This window comes from Malaclemys terrapin, chromosome 7 (genome assembly GCF_027887155.1).
Source record: "Malaclemys terrapin pileata isolate rMalTer1 chromosome 7, rMalTer1.hap1, whole genome shotgun sequence".
Taxonomy (NCBI): domain Eukaryota; kingdom Metazoa; phylum Chordata; order Testudines; family Emydidae; genus Malaclemys; species Malaclemys terrapin.
Window position 1 is genome coordinate 118,606,332 of NC_071511.1, and position 10,808 is coordinate 118,617,139.

At 45.8% G+C, this 10,808-nt stretch overlaps 1 long non-coding RNA gene across 1 annotated transcript; it reads left to right on the forward strand.

The window, feature by feature from the left end:
- Positions 1 to 319: 319 nt before the first annotated feature.
- LOC128841309 (uncharacterized) lies at positions 320 to 9,458 on the forward strand. The gene is made up of 4 exons (XR_008445797.1): positions 320 to 481; positions 3,389 to 3,511; positions 8,656 to 8,836; positions 9,140 to 9,458. It is a non-coding gene; the product is annotated as an uncharacterized LOC128841309 (long non-coding RNA).
- Positions 9,459 to 10,808: the final 1,350 nt, after the last annotated feature.

The following is a 10,808-nucleotide window of genomic DNA, read 5'->3' on the forward strand; positions in this document are numbered from 1 at the left end:
CTGAGGATCTGACCCCCCGAGAAGGGCTGTCATGTTCCACTGCGGTAAAATCAGCACAGAATGAGCCCGGTGACTGATTTAATGTGTTCTTAATACCCACTTTGAAATAGAAGTGCTTAAAAGAAAACAAGGTTATAGAGATACAGAGTTAAGGTCAATCAAACAGTGCACGCAGCCAACGGACACAATCGGGCCTATTTTATCGAATGCATAAAAATAACTCGTTTGTTTAACCACCCTTTGCACTTTCCACCTATTATTTCCTCGTGCCTCAGCCGGCTTTCCAACCAGCTGCCTCCTTGCTCACCGTCAAGCACTTTGTGTTCCGTGCCCTCCACAGCGTTGCTCAAAACGATGCTGAGAAGGGAACATTCGGTACCATCTCCATCTGCAGGATTAACCAGCCCCACTCGGCTCCAACAGCACTGTTCTGTGGGTTAATAGACCATCTCAAATGAAACCCTCCGAGGAAATGGTTCAGGTGACAAAGTGAAATGGGCCCAGCGGGATAAGAATTAGCCCACACGCAGCTAGAGGGGGGGGTGATAGTTCCCTTGTATCTGTGCAAAAATTGGATCTTATTCACTGTCATCAAAGCACCGTGAGGCTTAGACGTGTTTATTTTTTCTGCGTGAGCCTCTCTTATAGGCGATCAAGCGCTGTGCCGCTCAGCAGAAAGCCTTTAATGGGGGGAAAGCAAAATAATAGGGGAACTGAACTAGCTGTGCTATTTGCAAGTGATTACGTCTGCTCGGTTACCTGGGACAAACTCCTTGGGGAGCTGCAGGGCTAACTTAAGCTTGGTAATTGTTAACCCCCAACTGGGTGAGAGGTGAAGCCCAGGAGCTATAACCCCCGAGTTCTAATTCTGGCTTTCAAGTGGATTTTTGGTTAGGCAGCTGATGTGTTTGGGGGAGGGATAGCTTAATGGTTTGAGCATTGGCCTGCTAAACCCAGGGTTGTGAGTTCAATCTTTGAGGGGGCCATTTAGGGATCTGGGGCAAAAATCTGTCTTGGGGTTAGACTAGATGACCTCCTGAGGTCCCTTCCAACCCTGATATCCTATGATCATTGCTTCTTATGTCAGCCATAACTGTCTCACTGCTACCTTGTGCCTCCTGCACTGTTTGTTGTATCCACCTGCTGCTGTCTCTTGTCTTACACTTAGATTGTAAGCTTTTTGTCACACACGTTCCAGGAGTTCTCTATACACTGCATAGAGGTAATTATTAGATATGGTGCCAGTATGTAGCACCAGGGCCGGCTCTAGGTTTTTTGCCATCCCAAGCAAAAAAAAAATTGGCCCTCCCCCCCTTTTTTTTTTTGGCTTTTACACATGTTTGCACGGGCAATGCGGGAGCGGGCATTGGAGAAAAGGGACGGCGTGGGGGTGGAGTTTTGGGGGAAGGCGACGTGCAGGACCAGGGTTTCGGGAAGCAGGGGAAGCACAAGGGCGGAGCCTCGGAGGAAGGGGCGGGGCAGGGACGGGGATTCGGGGGAAGAGGCGGCATGGTCAGCTGGGGCACCGGCTGCGCCCTGCCCCAAAAGCCGGGGAAAAAGGATGACCGGAAAAAGAGTATGGCCTGGACCTGTGCCGCCCCTGGACATGTGCCTCCCCAAGCACGGGCTTGCGTTGCTGGTGCCTAGAGCCGGCCCTGCGTAGCACTCAGGAATACGTAACATAGTTCCTGGGTTTGGTAGGACCAGTGAAACTTGTCATTGGTGTGCACTACAAATGGTTTTAGGGGGACCAGATGTCCCAATATTATCAGGACTATCCTGATATTAGGGGCTTTTTCTAATATACGGAACTATACCCCGATTCTCTTCCCTCCTTCTCTCCCCCCCAAAAAATCCTGATTTTTTCACACTTGCGATCTGGTCACCCTAAATAGTTTCATCCAGCAGCAGTTTTCATCATCTCCCACAATAAGTGAATACAGTACATAGCTCAGGGGGGTACAGATCCTTAACTGGTGGCCTCTAGGGTCTACCATGATACCACTAATGATAATGATTTCCTCCGTAGTCTTGGTTAAGGCCCTGAGGCCCTGACACCCAGCCTCTCTGTGGGTGTGATAAGCACCTGGCAGGACTGAACCACCTCTCCATATCAGTTTGCCTGTCTGTAGCATAGGGAAGTTAGCAAAGTGCTTTGAAAATGAGTGATATGCATCTTCTGAATGCTCGTTAATAATCACACACACTGGTAGAAAGGCAGCGCTAAGCAATAAGAGGGGAAACAGGAAAAACCAGCACCTGGCACCGTTATTATCAGTCTATGGCTACACCGTAACATTATCGTAGCAATTGTATTGGGTTGGGACTGCCCAGAAGGCCAGTACTAGAAATTCTGAAATCCCATTTTCAGACCGTGTAAATTACAGCTTCCTTTATGCCATTAGCCTTCTGTTCACTGGGACATTAATCACAGCGCTCGCAGTGACTTTCCTCTCTTTGAGAGTATCCCAGCCCAGACATTTGGCACTTTCTGCCCATGTGCTTATGGTTTCTAAATGATTTTATTTTGTTGTTTTTTTGGTACTAGACACTGAACCATATGGCGCAGCCCTGTTTGATTGTCTAACAGCTTGTCGTAGCCTGCAGAGATGATTGCATTCAATGCCTTTGGAACTGACATTTGCACTACTCTACCCGCATACTTCCACATTGTTCAAATGGTGTTTAAATATTTTAGTACTGCCAAGGGACAGATAGATCAGTTTCCTGTTGGGTCTGTCTGTGTTCCAGATACATTCCAGTGCTTAGAAAGAGCAAAAGAGGTTCTTTTTTAAAAAGGTATTAATGGGTCTGTTTAAAAGGCAGACACATCAGCAATAGCAGCAGGACATTTGATTGCAGGTATCTTACAAGACAACTCTTCATTTTCTTTTTATTTGGGCGGGAGGGAAGGGGCAGTTAATGAATTTCATTCTAATGAAATTGACAGCTCTAGAGAGGTGACAGCCCTAGAGACCGTTGTCCCCTATCCTCAGAACTGGTACAACACAGGAATGAGCAGTTCACACTCCCCCGGTACTATAGCATGCCAGTGTGTCTGAGGGCTTTGTCAGTTGACCAGTACCGTTAAGAAGGCAGCTGGGTCTCTGTGGCCGTTCACTTCTTAGCCCCGCCCATGCCAGCAAAGAAGGCCGAGTGGTGATGATGATTTTAATCGCATGTGGACATCAGCTTATTAGGCAATGGAGTGAGATTACAAACTGATTTGCTCTAAGCCCTCAAAAGAGCTATCATATCAGATGATTGATTCACTGCAAGCCTTTTCAAAATTCAAATGAGCGCCCTAGAGGTAAAAGACTATAACCTATTAACTTTCCTCCAAGCTGCTTGGTGCCTTCTATACAAACAAACCTCTGTTTCTTTGCAGCTTTTATGAGTTTTCCAGCACCTACTTTAATTTGTCATCCAGACATTCTAAAAGCAATATTCAATTTGACAGAGTTGCCTCACTGTGGACAAGAAATCAATTTGGAGCTGCTCCTTGCACAGGGTAAGAGGAATTACTGTATAGCATGTTGCTGTGTAATGCATTTTTAGAATTAATTGCTTTTGAACCCCAGAGTCTTCATCTTCCATAAGGAGGAAAAATTCCTAGGAAAGATTTAGCATATTGGCTTATAACTAAGGGCTAGTCTACACTACCCGCCCAGATCGGCAGGTAGAAATCAATCTCTCGGGGATCGATTTATCGCGTCTCATCTAGACGGATAAATCGATCCCTGAAACGACGCGCGTACCCCCACCTCATCAGGAGGAGTAAGCGCCGTCGACGGGGGAGCCGCGGCGGTCGATTTGCCGCCGTCCTCACAGCGGGGTAAGTCAAATAGGATACGTCAAATTCAGCTACGCTATTCGCGTAGCTGAATTTGCGTATCTTAAATCGATCCCCACCCCCAGTGTAGACCTAGCCTAAGTATCCATGCGCACAGCCTAGCTATATTTCAAATGTATGTACACATCCGTGATAGGAAATCCCAAGGTACTTTATGGAAAGTTAAGGAAAGAGTTAAAGCTGTTGAAGGTAGAGATCCATGATGGGATGACTCAGTCAAAACACAAGGACATTTGTGATGTAAACGGGTGGGGTTGGTTGGTTGGTTGGTTCAAGCAACACAGTTTGGATACAGAGTTTGGGGGAGTCCAGTGCTGGGGTTTTGGTTTAGAAGTATGGGCAAGCCCCAAAATTGAGATTTGAATCCTGAACCCTACCAAATTCAGGGATGTTCACATACTGGCAACTAACTGGGAAATGAAAACACAGATCTGTGTTTGGCTTCTGAAATTTCTGCTGAATTTGGGCTGGGGGAAGATTAAATTGAGGGATTTATTTGGGGTCCGTCTCTAACTTAAACTGGAAGCTGTTTCCAGAAAAGTCTTCGACTCTGACTTAGATCAAACCGAGTCAGAGAATGAGTAGTGAAAGATAATCTCCAGAAGCAGGGAGTGAAATATCAGATGTGTGTGTGTGTGCGTGTATATAATAGTATGACACTGTAGGCTAGTTTGGGCTGTTTAGCCATAGTTGGGGGGGGGGGAATCTAGAAAGAGGGAGAACTTTTTTTCAATGTTATCCAGATGAGCCAAAATCATTGCCCATGTTAGTCGCATCTTCCCAAAATCAGTATCCCCCTTCCAAATATTCAAAACAAAGATGGCGCCTTCCTGCCTTTGCATCAAGCCATGCTTCTGAGTCCATTCAAGCACTGACACTTTACATCTGGTTTGGAAGTTTCCCTTGCACTTTTGTAAATCTAGTTAAAAACCTGAATGTGTCTGTAACTGGGTTGTCTAGGCAGTGACCCCTTGTGGCTTGCCAGGGCACCACTCACCCCATTGCAGGCCTCCAGGCATTGCCCCTTGCAGATCATAGAATATTGAGGTTGGAAGGGACCTCAGGAGGTCATCTAGACCAACCGCCTGCTCAAAGCAGGACCAATTCCCAACTAAATCCCCAAATGGCCCCCTCAAGGATCAAACTCACCACCTTGGGTTTAGCAGGCTAATGCACAAACCACGGAGCTATCCCTCCCCCGTTTAGCTAGTGTGGTACGTTAGCTCTCCGGCTATGGCATGTCTTACCCCTTCCAGGATGTCAGAGTCCAAAACAAAATGGAAAATAGCAAACTTCATAATCAGGGCCATGCATGGATTTGCCGAGAGGGCCTTTGCCGGTCTTCTGTGGGCTTGTCTCCAGTCTGCTAGTCCCTTCTATCAGTTTTCCTGGGCCTGGTCAGCCTAGCCACCAAATGGTGTGCCCATGTAGCAAGCTATTTTAGGCTCTTGTCTGGAACCAGGCTTCCCTAATCAAGGAAGTAGCATAGTGTTGCGTTGCTTCCTAGTCAGCTCTGAACTGGGCTAGGCCCCCCACCGTTTAGCTCTCCTCTCCATGTCCAATGTTGGCTTCAGGTGGGGTGGGGTGGGGTCAACTCGGTCCACAGGCTCTCCTTACCTCTCTTGTTGCCAGCAGAGGAGCTCTCAGTCCCCTTAACCCTCTCGTTGCCAGTGTGGGGCAGAGAGGCCTCATCACAGACTCATAAACGTGGCCACTACTATAAGCTTTCCTGGTTGCCTGGCATTTTAAACTAAATGTAGTTCAGAGAGCCAGGCCTTAAGTTTTGCAGTCGAGCCAGTGGCCAGTATTCAGCCCTCGGGCATAAAGTCCTCTGAAGTCACTGAAGTTACATCAGAGATCAATTAAATCCAGTGTACAATAAGGTTAATGGTGTGACTGTGTTAGCTGGCCTGATTCTGCTCCTTGAAAGTCAAAGATGACTTCCTTGGAAACAGAATTCGGCCAATGTTGAATGCTTTCGAAAATCCAGCCATAAAATATTGTGACATTGCTATTTGCAAATGGAAAATTCCTATAATATGTTAATTGTCTACCTCCAGGAATGTCCAGCCTTAAATATACTGAGTGCTTTGCTGACTGCACGGTACCTGGGGTATTTATTTTATGCTGGTATTACAGAAAAAGCAATTTCTTCAGCACAAAAAAATGGGGGTTATCGCCAATCTTCTAAATTACTTTGGAAAAGTGTAAAACGGAGAGAGAATACTAGTTATCTGAGCAAAAATAGCACGTCTGTCTTGTTTTCATCTGCATTATAAATGGTAGGATCTGTATGTATACATAGTGACAGTCCACGACCAACAGAGTTTACAGGTCAAACAGAAAGGGCAGAAAACCAGTGGGAGAGGAAACAGAGATGAAGTGATTTTGCCACGGTTCCACAGCAGGTCAGTGGCAAAACCACAATTAGACTCTTGATCTCCTGGCTTCATAGCACCCTATCCACTGGGCAACGCTGCCTGCCAATACATAAAGGGAACATTTTAAAAAAACAAAAATAGACAATTAGGCTTCCACATTCATTGGTTGTGCCAAACTTCAAAGGAAATCAGGCCTCGATCTAGCAAAATATTTAAGCATGTTCCTAACTATCAGCAGATGAATAGACACAGTGAAGTCCATGGGACCAGTTACATGCTTAAAGTGACATACCTGCTTACATGCTTTGCTAGAGCGGGGCCTAAAATGGTGTAATAAAATCCTAGAACCATTCTCTCTCTTTAATCATTGCTCAGATATTTGCCCTTCCCCAGGAAGCAGCAGAAGCGGACCCACAAGGCCAGATTTGGCAATACTTAAATAGTCAATCATCCCGTGGGACTCAATGAGTAAGAGTGGCAGAATCTAGAATATAATCCTTTGTTTCTTGAAGACTGGCCTTATTTCCAATGCTAGATTGCACGTTTCACAATAGGAGTTTTTCTTGGATTTTGGTTGACTATTAAAAAAGAGAGTGAAAAGGCTGTAGGTACCGTTGTCAATGGTCTCTACATCTGGGGCGTGTGCGCTCTAATGCTTATTTTGGTTTTGGATGGCTTCCCACTCTATGCACTTGCAAAGATTATTTTTAAATGTATAGCACTCTGAAAAATACAGGAGCCGGGAGGACACTCTGTGATGTACGCACTGTTTAGTACTAGCACAATGTAAGACTAAGGCTAGGTCTACACTACCCGCCTGAATCGGCGGGTAGAAATCGATTTCTCAGGGATCGAATTATCACGTCTCGTCGGGACGCGACAATCGATCCCTGAATCGACGCGCTTACTCCACCAGCAGAGGTAAGAGTAAGCGCCGTCGACGGGGAGCTGCGGAGGTCGATTTTGCCGCTGTCCTCACAGCGGGGTAAGTCGGCTCCAATACGTCGAATTCAGCTATGCTATTCGCGTGGCTGAATTTGCGTATCTTAAATCGACTCCCCCCGCAGCCCCCCCATAGTGAAGACCTGCCCTAAGTTTCTAATCCCACTGGCGAACTGACTGACTAGAGGCAAATCGTGTCCTCTCTCTATGCTTCAGTTCCCTCATCTGCATCATGGTCCTGACCACCTTCAGAAAACTATTTCAGATCTATTGTTGAAAAGCGCTATATAACAGCTCAGTGGTATTAGGGAATGCCGTAAAATAACAGCGCCCATAGCATCAGCAAGCAAAGAACTTTTGCTCTCATCACTTGCCACAACCCCGCCATTATCACCTTTCTTTTCTGCTAGCTGTGCCCTGCGTGAAACATCTGCTGAGATTTTATTTCCTTAAGGCATTATTTAAAAACGGACCCCAGTGTAAATCAGGGTAAGTCCGTTACAGCCAATGCAGTCCTTCTGGTGAGATGAGAATCAACCCGTGAGTCTTTCACAGCAAAGCAGAGGAAGAGACAAGCAGCAGAGAACTACATGGAATTGATTGCAGCCAGGCAGATATAATCACATTGCAGAGGACATTTAATATTTCATCTCGGTCTTTGCAGGATCAACAAAATATCAATCACAATATTAAGGCTTTGTTTGTTTGAATTGCAAATTACTGCAAGGATAACTGATAGTTACTTACAGACATCTTTCATCTTAATGTCACGCACGTGGCAGAGATTCCAAAGTCCAGATCTACTAGATCAGTCAAGCTTCGCTGAGTACAAATCCAGAGCAGGGAAAGACAAAGGTTGCATTAAGCCTGAATCCTGGGTACCCAAGCACAGCATGTGCTTATTCTATTGAATACTCCATGACTCCCTCCATAGATACAAATGCCATTCGCCTGCCTCAACAGGTGGGGGAACTAGATGGGCCCAGCGGTGTAAAGGGCCAGCCCCAGCAACAAGGGAGGGAGACACTGGCTGGGGGACACCACGTAGCTCCTGTCCCTCCCCTTTGGAGTCTCTGCCACCCATTGGCCAGTTGTGGGGAGGCGTGCTGATTGGCCAACATCCCCCAGCTCCCGTGGAGCCTCCTTCAGCTCCGTTCCAGCAGTGGGTTATATGGTAGGAGTCTTGTAACCCCCTCACTGGAACAACTTAAATGCCTGGTACAGGAGAGGGTGGGGGGTGGGAGGATAGCGCCCTTCCCCCGTGTTTAAGTTTAATAAAAGTTGTGGCCTGCTGCTTAAAATCCATCCATGTGTCTGTTCTCATTTTGCCAGTGTCCAGATCAGTAGCACTACACTGGCCTTTGACTCCGTGACTCACAGATTGACCATACACAGCTTTATCTCACAAGATCCTACATGGCTGTGCAAACAAATCTGAAAATTTTTAGGATGTGTAATGATTATTTATTTGTGTTTCAGGGATGCCCAAAGGCCCCAGCTGTGATCAGGGCCCCAGCATGCCAGGCAACATGCAAACACATAGGAAGAGACAGTCCCTACCCTGAAGACCTTACAGTCTTGCTAGAAAAGACAGATAGAAGGTAGGAGGAGAAACAGAGGCACAGAGTGGAAAAGTGACTTGCCCAAGGTCACACAGCAGGTCAGTACCAGAGCTAGAAACTGAACACAGGTTTCTTGAATCCTGCTCCAATGCCCTATCCACTGGACCACACTGTCTCAAGGGGTTATTCACCTAACAATGAACTTAAATGCAACTTGCTTTGAGGTTTAACGTGGCAGTCTTTAAACTGCTCACAGCAACACTCCATAACAGCTCATAAGAGCAAGCGAATAATGTACCCAAGTGAAACACCAAGGGAATTATAGTGTGTGTGCATTCATGTTTTATCCTTACTGTAGATGCCATGCTGACAAACACCTCTTACGCTTGTCTCTCTCACAGGCTCACACACGTAATTGCTATCCATTTCTATACATTAATTATACCAATGGAGGAACAGATTTATTCACTGCTTCAAATGATTAATAAGTCAGCCAGAAACATCACAGTCCATAGTACTGCAATAGGAAGAAAATGATCAGAGACCACTCTTCAATGGACATCAGACGTATCTTCTCCATCAAACCACACAGGGGCCGGGAGATGTAGGTAAATTGTTCTATTCTGTGCAGCAACAACTGGCTGAAATGTAATAGCATATGGCACAAGCTCTTAAAAGCAAATTGTGAGATCAAGGAGGCATTCAAGTGGAAACAGGAAACAAGCAGAAAAATGGGTTTCAAATTAAAAGGAGAGATTGGTGATAAGATTGTACATTTCTGTTGTCTTTGTTCTGCTCTTTCAAGGTTTAGCATGGGCAGTTGTCAGCTATCGTTGACGCCGAGGCACTCAAACCACAAAATAGTAAATCCCAAAAGCAACATTGAAACAGTACTATCTACCTAGAGATCTTAGGTGTTAAGAGGATCCAGTTTATTTCGGTAACTAAGTACCTCACTGTCTTTAATGTATTTATCCTCACAATACCCTTCTAAGGTAGGCAGGTTCAGTTATTTTCATTTTCTAGCTGGTGAACAGAGGCACAGAGTAAGCGATTTGTCCAGGATCATACTTGATGAAATCCATGATCCGATGGATCCCAGACTAATGCCCTGACCACTTGGCCCCCCGCTTTGGGACCCAAAAATAGGGCTCTAAGTATCATGGTTCCTCCATGTTCCAATTTCCTTTAGAAAACAACCAATCTCTACTGGAGCCAACAGGGACTTAAGACCGAGAGGAGTAATTCCCTTTAGTGCTAGCATTGGAGGAAGCTAGAACCAAGCCCTAGGAGCAGACCTAAAGAGACAAATGGGGCAATACCGGGTGATTGCTGCTCTATGAAGAAATGACTCACCTTTCCCTTGATGGGAAGGTCCTAAATGTAAGTATTTGGTTTTAGCTGTGGACCTTATCTTTTGAATAACCAACCCAACAGGCCGAGGACCTGTCTGAAGAATTTGCTGGGTGCTGGCTTGTTTGAAACAGACTTTCCACTCCAGAAATAGGATTGCCTCCCTTCGTGCCCTACCCCACCACCACCCCCGAAGAGCGATGTCCTGGTGTTTGTAAATAGGGCACTGGAATTAGGCTCTATCACAGATATATTTGTACTAGCTAAAAATACAGCATTTTGATCTATTAGACTATTACTATTTATTACAATGGGGCCCCATCATGATGGGCCCTGCACAGCATTATAAACAGGCCCTGCCCCGAAGAGCTTACATTCTAAATAAACAAGACTGATGAAAGGCAGTGGAAAGGGTATAACATCCAAGCAGAATGACCAGTGGGATGGCCTTCAAATACCATGTTAGTGTCATGAATTTTCTATCGTCTTTAAATTTGGGGGAGTGGGGTGGGCTGGGGATGTTAGTTAGGAGGGGATAAACTGAACAAAAAGACACCAACTAACAATAAACTTTCTAAGCTAGGAAGAGTGTCTCAAGAACTGCCTTGCCGTGGAACATGATTTGGGATAAGGATTCTTTTCTGGCCCAATGGCAAGCTGTATTGATTCTCTTCAAAAAGGGAGCGTGGGCTTATGCAATGTATTTCTTGAGACAGT